Here is a 16,023-nt window from a genome sequence, read left to right on the forward strand (position 1 = left end):
CCTAAAAAACATCAATCACGTCAGGTCAACCCATATTGACATAAAACACGCCCCCTCAGCCAAATTTGAATTAGCCGCGCTTACGCCCGCCGCATTTACGCTACGCCGCCGTAACTTAGCAGGCAAGTACTTTGTGAATACAGTATTTGCCTTGCTAACTTACGGCGGCGTAGTGTAAATACGATACGCTACGCCGCCGCAAGGATGCGCCCGCATACCTGAATCCAGCTATTTGTGTCCATCCCTCCATCCCAACCCTTCAAAACCATTTTGCCAGGTGTAAAGTTTTCCTTACCTAAGGAAGCCACTAATAACTTACCCGAGTCCCCTCATCCAGGTCTCTTTCTGACGCCGTTTCCTCCTGCTAGGACAGCTAACCCAGCACCACGTGTTAAGCCCCGAACACACGATCGGATTTTCTGATGGGACTTGTGTGATGGCAGGGCTTTGTCGGAAAATCCTACCGTTTGTATGCTCCATCAGACAATTGTTGTTGGATTTTCCGACAACAAATGTTGAATAGCATGCTTTAAAATTTTCCGACAACAACTGTGTCGGATTATCCGATCGTGTGTACACAAGTCCGCCGGAAAAAAAATCCAAAGTACAAACACGCATGCTCAGAAGTAATGCTAACCATAGCACAACATTAGCAGAAGTTGGCAAAGGTTGGCCCTAAAAAGCTAAAAAAAACAATGTTGTTTCGTATTAGTTGATCTTTAGATCCGCGTAACCTATGTGATTTAAGATCCGCCACCGCAAGTTTTTGAGGCAAGTGGTTAATTCACAAAGCACTTACCTCAAAACTTGCGGCAGCATATCGTAAATCCCCCGGCGGAATTCAAATTCCGCGGCTAGGGGGAGTGTAGTATTTAAATCAGGCGCGTCCCCGCGCCAATTTAACTGCGCATGCGCCGTCCGCAAATTTTCCTGGCGTGCATTGCTCCCAATGACGTCGCTTTGGCGTGAGCGTAACTTGCATCCAGCGCTTTTGTGAATCGACTTACGCAAACAACGTAAAATTTCAAAATTTGACGCGGGAACGACGGCCATACTTAACATTGGCTGCGCCTCATAGACCCAGGGGTAACTATACACCGGAAAAAGCCGAACGCAAACGACGTATAAAAAAAGCGCCGGGCGGTCGTTCGTTTCGGAATCGGCGTAACTGCTCATTAGCATAATCGTCGCGTAAAAGATAGGGAAGCGCCACCTAGCGGCCGGCCTGGAATTGCAGCCTAAGATCCGAGGGTGTAACACAGTTACACCTGTCGGATCTTAGGGATATCTATGCGTAACTGATTCTCTGAATCAGTCGCATAGATACGACCGGCACAACTCAAAGATATGACGGTGTATTAGGAGATACACCGTCGTATCTCTATGTGAATCTGGCCCATCATGTGTACAGGGCTTTAGAGGTTGAAGCGGGAAGTTTGGGGGTAAATTTGGATCATGCCTATACAAATTCTTAAAGATTTTTGTTTCTCACACCACTCTAACTTTGGCTCCCTCTTCAACAGGTGGCGCTCTAGGCAACTGACAAGTTTGTGTATGCCTAGACAGAGTTCTGTGTAAGATTAACATTTGTCTCATTGTAATTATTCTATCTCTTTCCAACACTCGTCAGACTGGTGCTGAGTTTACAACACTTATAATGGATCTTCCAGTAACCTTGAAATGTAAATTTTCCTGACATGTTACATAGTTAATGACATTTTCATTATCAATACTTTTGTAATTAGAGCCCATAATGTAGTAGAATTTTAATTACTGTTAGGAGTCCAAAAAAAGTCACATCTCCCCTTTTGTATGCACGATTAACCTTTATCATTAGCATTGTTTAGTGTGCCTGCTTAAATAAGAGATTTAATGTAATGAAGACATTAAAAGACTTGGCAGGAGCAGACAGTGTGACACTTAAAGGGACACCATCACCAGAGGAAAAAAAACAGATCTTCCTATATCTAGAGATGTACTAATCATATAAATACTTAAAGCGGATGTAAACCCCCTTTCATCCTTTCTAAACTACTACCATAGTGCTGATCTATAAGGATATAGATGCCTCCTGCATGTATCCTTACCTGTCAAATGTCTCCCCTCTGTCTGTTATGAGAACTAAAAAACTGCAGATTATGTGGGTGGATCTGTTGTCTGGAGCTCTGTGGGTGGAGTCGTGATGTCAGTAGACTCCCCGCCCACCTCTGCACTCCCCTTACACTAAATTCTGCTATGATCACTAACGTCCAGTCAAAATCCAGAAAAGTAATCACATGACTTCAGAAAAGGTGTGGGGGTGGGAATTAAAAAATAATGCCTGTCTCCAGGCTAGTGCATGAGATATGTAAATAACCTGTCACTCACAGCAAGGGGGCGGAACTGACTAAGGTTTTTCTCTGTAAGTCCGTTTTATTTCACTGAACAATAAAAGAGGATTACAATGCTCAGAGCTGGATTTACTCTGTGTGGCAAGACTGGGCACAGATTATAGCAAATCATATACTGTACATTGTGACAGCAAAGACATTTTTCTTTTTTCGGGTTTACATCCACTTTAAGCCAGCCATAGATGGTCCGAGTCTCGGATGGTTCAGCAGGGACCAGCTGAGATTCAAACCATCTATGGGCAGGTGGATTGTATCCGAGTTGATTGAATCCAACCAGCCTGTTGGATTTTTCATGTGATAATTGCCAGTGACTATAGCGCTAAAAATAAAAAAAAACTGACTGTGTTGATGGGGGAATCAATGGCTGGCTTTAGACAATTTTTTTAGCTCACCTTTCACATTTTCATTGCACTTATATCTTCACTAGGGATGAGCCAAACACCGCCCGGTTCAGTTTGCACCCGAACATTTCAAACAAGGAAAAAGTTCTAGCGAACATGCAAACTCTATTAAAGTCTATTGGACACGAACATGTAAAATCAAAAGTCCTCATTTTAAAGGCTTATATGCAAGTTATTGCCATAAAAAGTGTACGGGGACCCAGGTACTGCCCTAGTGGACATGTATCAATGCAAAACAATCATTTTTAAAGGAGAAGCTAATTTTAACCACTTCCTGCCCGGTCAATAGTATATTGACGTCCGGGAAGTGGTTCTGAAATCCTGACTGGATGTCTATTGACGTCCTGCAGGATAACAGCCACGCGCACCCGTGCGGGCGCGCAACGCGGCGATCGGTGATGCGGGGGGGCAGTCTGACACCCTGCATCTCCGATCTCGGTAAAGAGCCTCCGGCGGAGGCTCTTTATCACGTGATCAGCCGTGTCCAATCACAGTGCTGAAAGCTGAAAATTGGCTTGGGCAGGAAGGTGCGTAAGTGCCTGGTATGGAAGTGGTTAATGATGCTTAAAGTGAAACAATAAAAATGAAATATTCCTTTAAATACCATGCCTGGGGGGGTCCCCTTAGTCTGCCTGTAAAGTGACGTATCTGTGCAATGTGTAGAACAGTGTGCAGAAATGACATTTCTAAAATAAAAAAATCAATTTAAACTTGCTTAAGGCTGTAATGTTTTGCTGGCAAAAAACTGCAAAATTAAAAAAAAGAAATCCCAAGGGCGTGGCGGGCTGGACCCTTCTGGGCTCGGCAGGAAAATCCCCCCTACTGGTCCCAGGGGAATCCCTCAGCACGGTAGCTCACGGGGTGTATCCATGGGACAACCCCCAAGAGAGGGGGGACACATACTCGGTTCCTAATGATCTGTAATTAAGGTCCCAGGGAGTCACCCAACTTGAATCTGTTAGTCCAAGATACAATCTACAATCTTAACGGCAAACTAATGTTGTAACCTTGTTATTAATGTTTTCATTTGTTCTTTAACTGTGAAAGCAGGCCTTGTAGGCCGAAGATCAGAATGTTACTGTATATTCTCTTTTCTCTGTTAAAGATCAATCAATGTTAAACATATTGAAAGTAAAAAAAGAATGGCGTGGGACACAGGCCTCCTACTGTTAACTCTGGGCCCCCCAAAATCCATACCAGACCCTTATCCGAGCATGTAGCCTGGCAGGTCAGGAAAAGAGAGGAGGGGATGAGCGAGTGCCCGCTGCCCTCCTGAACCATACCAGGCCACATGCCTTCAACATAGGGTGGTTAGTGCTTTGGGGCAGGGGGGGCTCTGAACCCCCCCAAAGCACCTTGTCACTATGTTTATGGCGACACAGGCCTCTTCCCGACAACTCTGTGAGCTGTGGTTGTCGGGGTCTGCAGGTGGGGGCTTATCGGAATCTGAAAGCCCCCTTTAGCAAGGGGACCCCCAGATCTCAACCCCCATCTATGTGAATGGGTATTGGGTACATCGTACCCTTACGCATTCATCAAAAAAGTATCAAAAAATAAGAAATACAGGAAACAGTTTTTGATCTTTTATTAAAAAAAAAAATTAAAATGGTGTCCCTCGACGTATTCCATCGTCAATCACGTCATGCTGTCATCTCTTTGGAGGCTTTCGGCCATCTGCCGCCTCTTTGCTTCGACAGCTCTTATATAGGCAAGGGGCAGGGCCACCTGGTTACGTCGCCCGATGGCTCCCTCTTCAACTGATGGACATCTACTGTATATGCCGTATCACATTAAGGGGTATAAAGCTGACGTGTTTTGGGGGAACACTCCCTTTCTTAGAACTAAGCTACCAGCAGCTTTATACCCCTTGATGTAATATGGCATATATGTGTAAGCACTGCTCAAAATTGTGTTGTTTTATGGCTTATTAATAGATGCCACTTTGTGAATACATGCTTTTTGCTGATTTTATTATTAAATAAATACATTTATAAATACATTTTTTGGTAATGCACTAGGTGCGTGCGCCTTCCATTTTGTTTTGTTTTTGTAGTATCAGCCAGATAAAGGAAAGCAAAGGGCCGTACCTGGCCCACCTGGACCACAGTTTGGAGACCACTGATGTATATCATCATCCTAACCAGCCAACCAAGAAAGACTATAAACAAACTCCTAGAAGTGGAAAAAAGTTCCCCTTTTTGAGTGAACCCTGATTCAGCAGTACATAAGTTGTAAATGATAACAAACATTATTATATACAGTATATCCCATGAGGGTTTCCCTTCCCCCTCCCCACAATCTCCCCCCCTATGCTACCAACCTTCTACTCCCTCGCTCTGACATTGACCTCTCTGTAGCTGCACTATGATCTTGGCTCTCTTTCTTTCTTTTTCTTGTCCTTGACTGACATACATCCTTTCTCTAAACTTAATACCACCCTGACTGATTCTCCTGGTAGGGGACTACCAGCTGGCTTGTCATTCTCTCCACTTGTCCCTTGGTCACTGTTTTCCACAATTAACCCCCCCCCCCCCAAAAAAAGCAAGATTGTAACACCTCTGTAGCTTGGATCTCTGATCACTACATCCTCTCTATTACGGTACTCACACTCATTGACTGGGAATATTTTACTGTTTCCTGGCCCTCTGGCCCGCCAGGCCCCCCATCAGCCCTGCACTTACCCAATGCAGGTCACGGTGGCGGTGGTGGCTTCCCCGCTCTGTCTTCTCCATGTCCCAGCCATCGCTTCTCCTCCCGGGGTCTTCGAACTCCCGGCCAATGGGGTCTTCGGACTCCCGACCAATGGAGTCTTTGGGCCAATGGGGTCTTCGGACTCCCGGCCAATGGGGTCTTCGGACTCCCGGCCAATGGGGTCTTCGGACTCCCGGCCAATGGGGTCTTCGGCATTCCCCGGACAATGGTGTCTTTGGACTCCTGGCCAATGGGGTCTTCGGACTCCCGGCCAATGGGGTCTTCGGACTCCTGGCCAATGGGGTCTTCGGACTCCCGGCCAACGGGGTCTTAGGATTCCAGGCCAATTGGGTCTTAGGATTACAGACCAATTGGGTCTTAGGCCCATTTCATGGTTAGTCGGGAGGAGAAACAGGAAGACATAAGCGAATATTAATTTGCTAATGTCACACAACAGGGAGGACTCAGGGCGCAGTGCTTTGCGCCCTAAGCCCACCCTTTTTTTAAGCCAATTAGTCCCTGTGCCCCTAATGAGCGTCTGCCATTGAGTGTTCTCCCATTACAACTGGACAGAGATATTTAAAATTATGTATTATTTATCCTGCTATAGAATTATTTATTTTCCATATCTTTACATAAGCAATCATTAGTAAAATGCTGCTTAGGTTGGTAGCCTATATTGCTGACGAGTGTGAAAACGGATTCTCCCGATGTAAATGTAAGTTTAGCAGAAGAGTCATTCTGCAGTTTAATTTACACTTTAAGAAGCTCGTACTTAAGACAGAAATTCTCAGCATTATCTCAAATGATTTCCAATTCAACCTGTGAAAGGCTTTCCTGGTGCTGAGCAATGTAATTTTATCAACATTGCTTGTATGAATATGATTAGACAGCCATGGAAAGCTGTCGAGAGATAGCGGGCTGGGGGAAGAAGCAGGATGCTCACACCTCATCACAAGGGGAGACTTTACTGTTATTTCTGGCAGTTATAGGAAATGTCGACCTACGCATTGAATAAAGTGACTGGTTTGTTACAAGAAAACGAGCACCGGAGCCAACAAAAAGAACCAACCCCCCCCCCCCCCCCTTCTCCTATCTTTACAATACAAGAAATCATTATTCTGTGGTACGGGATAACAACTGGCAGGGCTAATTAGACTCCTAGAGACAAAGAAACAAGAAATGAGTATAGGACGCAGGACAACTCGACATGACCAACAGTTATTTCTCTGTTTTGTTTTTTTGCACTTGTTGAAAAGACAAAATACTTTTAATGGTATACTATGGGAGAAATTTACTGAAAGTGGAGTGTGCAATTTCTGGTGCAGCTCTGCATAGAAACCAATCAGTTTCCATATTTTTTTTTGTCAAAGCTTAAAGTGGTAGTAAAGTCCGCTTTGGGATTTTACCTACCGTATTTTCCGGCGTATAAGACGACTTTTTGCATCCAAAATCATGCCCCAAAAGTCGGGGGTCCTCTTATACACCGGGTACCTGTTGTCAGACGGCGGCCATCCATTATTTAAAAGCCGCGCCTCCTCCTCAGCCTCGGCCTCGGACGAGAGGACATCCGTGATAGGCGGAACACTTTACAGAGGCTCTGCTGGGAAAATTAGTGTTCCACCTATCACGGAACAGCCTGAGGAGGAGGCGCGGCTTTTGAATAATGGAATCGCCGCCGTCTGACTGCTCTGAAAAAAGGAGAAGGTAGGGAGATCATCGAGGCAGGGAATGGAATGGCACAGTGAGGCATGTATAGATGGCACAGTGAGGCATGTATAGATGGCACAGTGAGGCATGTATAGATGGCACAGTGAGGCATGTATAGATGACACAGTGAGGCATGTATAGATGGCACAGTGAAGCATGTATAATGGCATAGTGAGGCATGTATAGATGACACAGTGAGGCATGTATAGATGACACAGTGAGGCATGTATAATGGCACAGTGAGGCATGTATAGATGGCACAGTGAGGCATGTATAGATGGCACAGTGAGGCATGTATAGATGGCAGAGTGAGGCATGTATAATGGCACAGTGAGGCTTGTATAATGGCACAGTGAGGCATGTATAGATGGCACAGTGAGGCATGTATAGATGACACAGTGAGGCATGTATAGATGGCACAGTGAGGCATGTATAATGGCACAGTGAGGCATGTATAATGGCACAGTGAGGGGTCGTCTTATACAGTGAATATATCCCAAAACCAACATTTTAGCTGGAAAATTAGGGGGTCGTCTTATACGCCCAGTCGTCTTAGCTTATCTGTAGGTAAAATGAATATCTCGTAAACGTGCACTGTATAGGAAATATCCTAGTGAGCAGCAGCCAGTAACATCACTGACACATACACTCGGCATACCCATGAAATTCCTGCAGAGCTGTGTGTCGTGGTCGAGACTGTTGTACACAGGAGTGATGTCATCGCAGCTCGGCCATTCAAGCGGCCTCAGCCTCTGCTGCAGTAAAAGCACGCCACTGGAGGGCTTTGTTTCAAGCAGTGGCGTAGCGTGGGGGGGGCCAGGGGAGCCGTTGCCCCGGGCGCAATATTTGGAGGGGCACAGTGACAGGCGGGAGATTAGTTAAGGAGACTGTGAGCAGCTATAAAAAAACAGTTGCGGTGTGGTGCGGCGCGGCTTAGGCTCCAGAGCCACGGCCGGTAACATTGAAGTTCAGTGACTGAACACTTTGTCTTCGGCTGCGGCATCATCGTCTTCACTCACTCTGCACTGTTCAGTCACTCACTGCAGTGTCCGCAGTGAGTGACTGAACAGTGCAGAGTGAGTGAAGACAATGATGCCAGCATTGCCAATGCCAGGAAATGTGACCGTGCAGCGAGCAGAGAGTGGGACCCCGGCTGGGGGGAATTTAGGGCAGCCGAGGGCGGCATCCTCCTTTTCCATTACATGTGACTGAGTCCTCCGAGTCCTCCAGGATCCCCGCTCGCGCAGCCCACGTTCTTTTAGCCCACCCCACAGCGCCGATGTCCGCCGCCGCTTCTCCTGAGTGTTGAGTGTTGAGACTCCTGCTGTGCTTGTCACTGTGCTGTAAGGGGTCCGGCACTCTGACTCTGCACTGCCACGGTGCCACCGACCACCCCCCCCCCCAGGACTGTCGGGAGGAAACCCAGGCCAGGAGGAAGAGGATGCACTTTCAAGGTAAGTCTTTCATAATGAGCTTGTATGCGGTACATACTAGCACATTATATTGTTTTGTAGGAGTAAACTTTATTTTTATTTTAAAAAGTTTACTACCGTTTTAATTGAACTAGCTGAAGTTAGAATCTGCACCAGATTCTGAGTGCTCCGGTTTTATTAAATCCCCCCTCAATGTGTGTTTAACTGCTTCCCACCCGGCCCGTGTACATAAATGGCCAGCAGGGAGATTCACTGTTCTGTGGGACGTACCTGTACGTAGCTTAGAACGGGTGTCTGTGCGCAGCCGCATGAGCCTGTGATTGCTGTGATCTTCTGATACAGCACACCACAGCGTTGGATATGGGCGCTGTAATTGGCCCTCCCAATAACATGATAGCTGTGTCCAATCACAGCCTTTACAGTGTAAACAGAGACACATGTCTCTGTGTCTGCTCTCGCCACTGAGCTCAGTGTGGGGGGCGGAGGGGCGGTGTTGCAGCCTGTGCTTACAGCTGTCACAGATCACACAGACTGCAGCTATCCCCACACAGCACCACTGTCCCTGTCCCATAAAATCTGTAGTAAGGAAAGGGATGGTCGGCACTCAGGATGACATTCAAAATGGTATTTCTTTATCAAATACATGTACAAAGCTGTAAAACAGCCTACGCGTTTCGGGTTTGTTAGACCTTAGTCATGGCTAAGGACTAATGTTCAAAATGAGTAGGCAGTTTTACAGCTTTGTACACGTATTTAATAAAGAAATACAATTTTGGATGTCATCCTGAGTGCTGACCATCCATTTCCTTAATCTGGTACGTTGGAGGTGTCAGCAGCCTCAAGGTCTGAGCATCGGGCGGAGCTTTTATGTAGGAAGGTTGCAGTGCCTACACACCCGTTTCCCATGAACATCAGTACCAGTGCACAAAACATCTGTACCAGTGTACCAGTGCACAAAACATCTGTACCAGTGTACCAGTGCACAAAACATCTGTACCAGTGTACCAGTACACAAAACATCTGTACCAGTACACAAAACATCTGTCACAGTGTACCAGTGCACAAAACATCTGTACCAGTGTACCAGTACACAAAACATCTGTACCAGTACACAAAACATCTGTCACAGTGTACCAGTACACAAAACATCTGTCACAGTGTACCAGTACACAAAACATCTGTACCAGTACACAAAACATCTGTACCAGTACACAAAACATCTGTCACAGTGTACCAGTACACAAAACATCTGTCACAGTGTACCAGTACACAAAACATCTGTACCAGTACACAAAACATCTGTACCAGTACACAAAACATCTGTCACAGTGTACCAGTGCACAAAACATCTGTCACAGTGTACCAGTGCACAAAACATCTGTCACAGTACACAAAACATCTGTCACAGTGTACCAGTACACAAAACATCTGTCACAGTACACAAAACATCTGTCACAGTGTACCAGTACACAAAACATCTGTCACAGTGTACCAGTGCACAAAACATCTGTCACAGTACACAAAACATCTGTCACAGTGTACCAGTGCACAAAACATCTGTCACAGTACACAAAACATCTGTCACAGTGTACCAGTGCACAAAACATCTGTCACAGTACACAAAACATCTGTCACAGTGTACCAGTGCACAAAACATCTGTCACAGTGTACCAGTGCACAAAACATCTGTACCAGTGCACAAAACATCTGTCACAGTGTACCAGTGCACAAAACATCTGTACCAATGCACAACACATCTGTACCAGTGCAAAAAACATCTGTCACAGTGTACCAGTGTTCCTTGAACATCCTCACCAGTGCACAAACACGTCAGAAATAGTGCAATAGTGTTCCATTGAAACATCTGTCAGTGTCTGCCATTGGACAATCAACATCTGTCATATTGTACAAGTGCACAAAAACATCTGTCAGTTTACCAGTGTACCACCAATAAACAAATAAAAAAATTAAAGTGCCCCCATCCCCCCGTGCTCACATGCAAAAGCGAACGCACATGTTGGTCTTGTATGCATATGTAAACAGTGATTGCACTAAACATGTGACATATCACCACGAACATCAGAGCGAAAGCAATATTTCTAAACTGTTAATCAATAAAGTTTTAAAAAGCACCGCCTGGAGATTTCCAAACACCAAAGTTTGGCGCCATTTGACAAGCGTGCAAAATTTTAAAGCCTAACATGGCAAGTTGGAGCAAGCAGGAGCGAGGAGCAGTCTAAGGTAAGTCCACTGATTGCCGCCTTCCCATCCGTCTCCCACAGTGGGGGGAGGAGGGAGGCGGGATGTTGCAGTCATGTGAGTGAGGGGGGGCAAGGTTGTTTGCCAGCCCCCCCCCCCCCAAAATATTGAGCACCACCACTGGCAGGTAGGTTGTTCCAAAAATTTTGGAAAAATAACCATAAATCTTTTGTGGATGTCGGCTGCCTCAAATCCCTCTGTCTCTTCATGTAATCCCAGACAGACTCCATGATGTTGAGATCAGGGCTCTGTAGGAGCTAAACCATCACTTCCAGGACCCCTTGTTCTTCTTTACACTTAAGATAGTTCTTAATGGCATTGGCTGTATGTTTGGGGTTGTTGTCCTGCTGCAGAATACATTTGGGGGAAATCACAAGCATCCTTGATGGTATATATTTATATATACAGTATCTCCCAAAAGTGAGTACACCCCTCACAGTTTTGTAATTATTTTATTATATCTTTTCATGTGACAACACTAGAGAATTGACACTTTGCTACAATGTAAAGTAGTGAGTGTACAGCTTGTGTAACAGTGCAAATTTACTGTCCCCTCAAAATAACTCAACACGCAGCCATTAATGTCTAAACTGCTGGCAACAAAAGTGGGTACACCCCTAAGTGAAAAAATGTCCAAATAGGGCCCATTAGCCATTTTTCCTCCCCGGTGTCATGTGACTCTTTAGTGTTACAAGATCTCAGGTGTGAATGTGGAGCAACTGTGTTAAATTTGGTGTTATCGCTCTAACTCTCTCATACTGGTTGCTGGAAGTTCAACATGGCACCTCATGGCAAAGAACTCTCTGAGGATCTGAAAAAAAAACATACATAAAGATGGCCTAGGCTATAAGAAGATTGCCAAGACCCTGAAACTGAGCTGCAGCACGGTGGGCAAGACCATACAGCGTTTTTAACAGGACAGGTTCCACTCAGAACAGGCCTCGCCATGGTCGATCAAAGAAGTTGAGTACACGTGCTCAGCGTCATATCCAGAGGATGTCTTTGGGAAATAGACGTATGGGTGCTGCCAGCATTGCTGCAGAGATTGAAGGGGTGGGGGGTCAGGCTGTCAGTGTTCAGACCATACGCCGCACACTGCATAAAATTTGTCTGCATGGCTGTCATCCCAGAAGGAAGCCTCTTCTAAACATGACAAGCACAAGAAAGCCTGCAAAAAGTTTGCTGAAGACAAGCAGACTAAAGACATGGATTACTGGAATCATGTTCTGTAGTCTGATGAGACCAAGATAAACTTATTTGGTTCAGATGGTGTCAAGCATGTGTGGCAGCAACCAGGTGAGGAGTACAAAGACAAGTGTGTCTTGCCTACAGTCAAACATGAGTGCTGCCGGCAATGGGGAGCTACAGTTCATTAAGGAAACCATGAATGCCAACATGTACTGTGACATACTGAAGCTGAGCATGATCCCTCCCCTTCGGAGACTGGGCCACAGGGCAGTATTCCAACATGATAACGACCTCAAACACACCTCCAAGACAACCACACCTTGCTAAAGAAGCTGAGGGTAAAGGTGATGGACTGGACAAGCATGTCTCCAGACCTAAACCCTATTGAGCATCTGTGGAGCATCCTCAAATGAAAGGTGGAGGAGCGCAAGGTCTCTAACATCCCCCCGCTCCGTGATCTCATCATGGAGGAGTGGAAGAGGACTCCAGTGGCAACTAGTGTTGAGCAGAATATGCCATATTCGATTTCGCGATATATCTCGAATATATATTCGAATATTCGAGATATATTCGCTAAATTCGAATATTCGTGATATTTTATCGAAATGAAATTATTGCGATTTTTCGCTATTGCGAATGCGAAAATAATTGCGATTTTTTGATAACTGCGGTAGGAGCACTCTGATTGGCTCAGAATATTCGTGATATTTTATCGAAATATCGCAACATGCGAATGCGATATTTATTGCGCAATTTCGAGAAATGCTGGAGGAGCGCTCTGATTGGCTCAGAATATTCGTGATATTTTATCGAAATATCGCAACATGCGAATGCGATATTTATTGCGCAATTTCGACAAATGCTGTAGGAGCACTCTGATTGGCTCAGAATATTCGTGATATTTTACAATACAAAATAATTGCGAATATTCGGCAAATGCGGAAGGAGCACTCTGATTGGCTCAGAATATTCTTGATATTTTACAATACAAAATAATTGCGAATATTCGGCAAATGCAGAAGGAGCACTCTGATTGGCTCAGAATATTCTTGATATTTTACAATACAAAATAATTGCGAATATTCGGCAAATGCAGAAGGAGCACTCTGATTGGCTCAGAATATTCTTGATATTTTACAATAGAAAATAAAAAGTGTTTTGCATTGGTGGTGATTCTTTACTCTATCCATCTGTCACAGCCGTTTGTCAATCAAACACCTTAAAGATTGAACACGTTCATGCTGCATGCTTTGGACTTTTTTTCACTTCACATATCAAAGACATTTTTATGAAAGATTATTTTTCTATTATTGGGACTATATTTCTTTATATATTTGTTTCACTGTGTATTTCACAAGTTATTTGCGCTTGCTTATTTTATAATTTGCCCACATGTCTTGTCACTAGACATATTTTTTATTCTTGTAGAGCGACTCCATTTTCTGTCTTGTATTAATTTATGTTGTATAACATTTTTGAGTTGCTGCTGTATTCTCCCCTTTTTTAAGGTATGCGCAATTTTTTCCTTCTTACAAAAAATAATAATATCAAACATACAAATATTCATAACATACACATACACAAAGCCCCCCCCTTTTGCATCAGAGACAATCAGAGTTCTCCTACCACAGTTATCGAAAATTCGCAATTATTTTCGCATTCGCAATAGCGAAAAATCGCAATATTTTTTTTTTCAATTTGGCAACATAAAAGGATCGCCTCAGCTTAGCTACTCTGCCCAGGGTCTCTAATCATACCAGCAATGCTTTTAGACGTCGATAGGATGTGATCTGTTTTAAAAATCAAATTGAAAAAATGCGAATATTCGGAATTGCGAATATTCACCGCGAAATTCGAAATATAGCGCGATTTCTCGAATATGCTATATTCGAGCCGAATATTCGCAATGCGAATATTCGTGAGCAACACTAGTGGCAACCTGTAAAGCTCTGGTGAACTCCATGCCCAAGAGGGTTAAGGCAGTGCTGGAAAATAATGGTGGCCACACAAAAAATTTACACTTTAGGCCCAATTTGGACATTTTCACTTAGAGGTGTACTCACTTTTGTTGCCAGCGGTTTAGACATTAATGGCTGTGTTTAGACATTTACACTGTTATACAAGCTGTACACTCACTACTTTACATTGCAGCAAAGTGTAACTTCTTCAGTGTTGTCACATGAAAAGATATAATAAAATATTTACAAAAATGTGAGGGGTGTACTCACTTTTGGGAGATACTGTGTGTGTGTGTGTGTGTATATATATATATATATATATATATATATATATATATATATATATACACACACACATTGTATATCATTTTTTTTTTTACCAGCTATTGCCTTTTATCCTCCCATCCCTGTTTTCTCTCCTCGGGTCAAGTTTTCCTATAAGAGGTTGCAAATGTATTTGTCATATATCACAAATGCTCTATCCAACACCACAAAACTATTACTATATGGATTATATTAAAATTTGCTGCAAAAACATTAAAGTAATAGGGTTGTGTATTTAAATCCATTTGCATATTTATTTGGGGGCGGATTTGATGATGAAAATAGATAAGTCATTTTTCACGAGCATGTCAGTGTACAGAACTTGTAAGTTAAAAGTAATGAGTGTGTTGATTAAACATGATCGCAAGTAAATATAATGATTCAAATATCCATTAATCATTGCTGGGCATGCAAGTAACTCTGGATGATTTATACCACTACACAGTAACAGCGTTGTTTTATTGCCAGACAGTATTGAGGAAAAGATTTAACTTTTTATTCAAGAGGACCTTTAGTTTAGGAAGCAATGCTACACTGCAAAAATAGGAAATGTAGACCCTGCCTTCTAACCACTTCAGCCCCGGACCATTTAGCTGCCAAATGACCAGGCCTCTTTTTGCGAAGTGGCTCCCAAACAAAATTGACGTCCTTTTTTCCCCACAAATAGAGCTTTCTTTTGGTGGTATTTCATCACCTCTGCGGTTTTTATTTTTTGCACTATAAACAAAGATAGAGCGACAATTTTGAAAAAAATTCAATATTTTTTACTTTTTGCGATAATAAATATCCCCCAAAAAATATATAAAAAATGTTTTCCTCAGTTTAGGCCGATACGTATTCTTCTACATATTTTTAGTAAAAAAAAATCGCAATAAGCATTTATTGATTGTTTGAGCAAAAGTTATAGCGTCTACAAAATAGGGGATAGTTTTTACGACATTTTTATTAATATTTTTTTATTTTTTACTAGTAATGGCGGCGATCAGCAATTTTTATTGTGATTGTCACATTATGGCAGACATATTGGACACTTTTGATGCTAGTTTGGGACCATTAACATTTATACAGCAATCAGTGCTATAAAAATGCACTGATTACTGTATGAATGACACTGGTAGGGTTAACCACTAGGGGGCTAGGAAGGGGTTAAGTGTGTCCTAGGGAGTGATTCTAACAGTTAGGGGGTGTGGCTACTAGTAACACATGACTAATCGCTGCTCCCGATGAGAGGGAACAGGCGATCAGTGACAGTGTCACTAGGCAGAACGGGGAGATGCTTGTTTACACTTGCCTCTCCCCGTTCTGCAGCTCTGTGACCCGATCGCGGGACACCGGCGGACATCGAGTCCACGGGCACTGTCACGGTGCTCGCACGGCAGGAAATTCATGTTCGTGAGCCGGTCGTTAACCAGTTAAAAATGAAGATTTTAGGTAATGTAAGTGTAGCGTTACCCCCATAGGGGCTGCTGAGAATTGTGGTTTGCCCTGCATTCACTCTCAGTCACTCCGAGACATAAAGTAGTCAATGAACTTGGACGGGGATGGGAGATATGGGATGCGATAATAAATTAGAATCACTTGCAGAATTGAGTGATAGCGATTTGTGGGGAAATTCGTCATCAAACAATAAAAATAATGACAGCGACAATTCTGCAACTCAGCAAATTTC

The sequence above is a fragment of the Rana temporaria genome, chromosome 5 (assembly GCF_905171775.1).
Source record: "Rana temporaria chromosome 5, aRanTem1.1, whole genome shotgun sequence".
In the NCBI taxonomy this organism is placed as follows: Eukaryota; Metazoa; Chordata; class Amphibia; order Anura; family Ranidae; genus Rana; species Rana temporaria.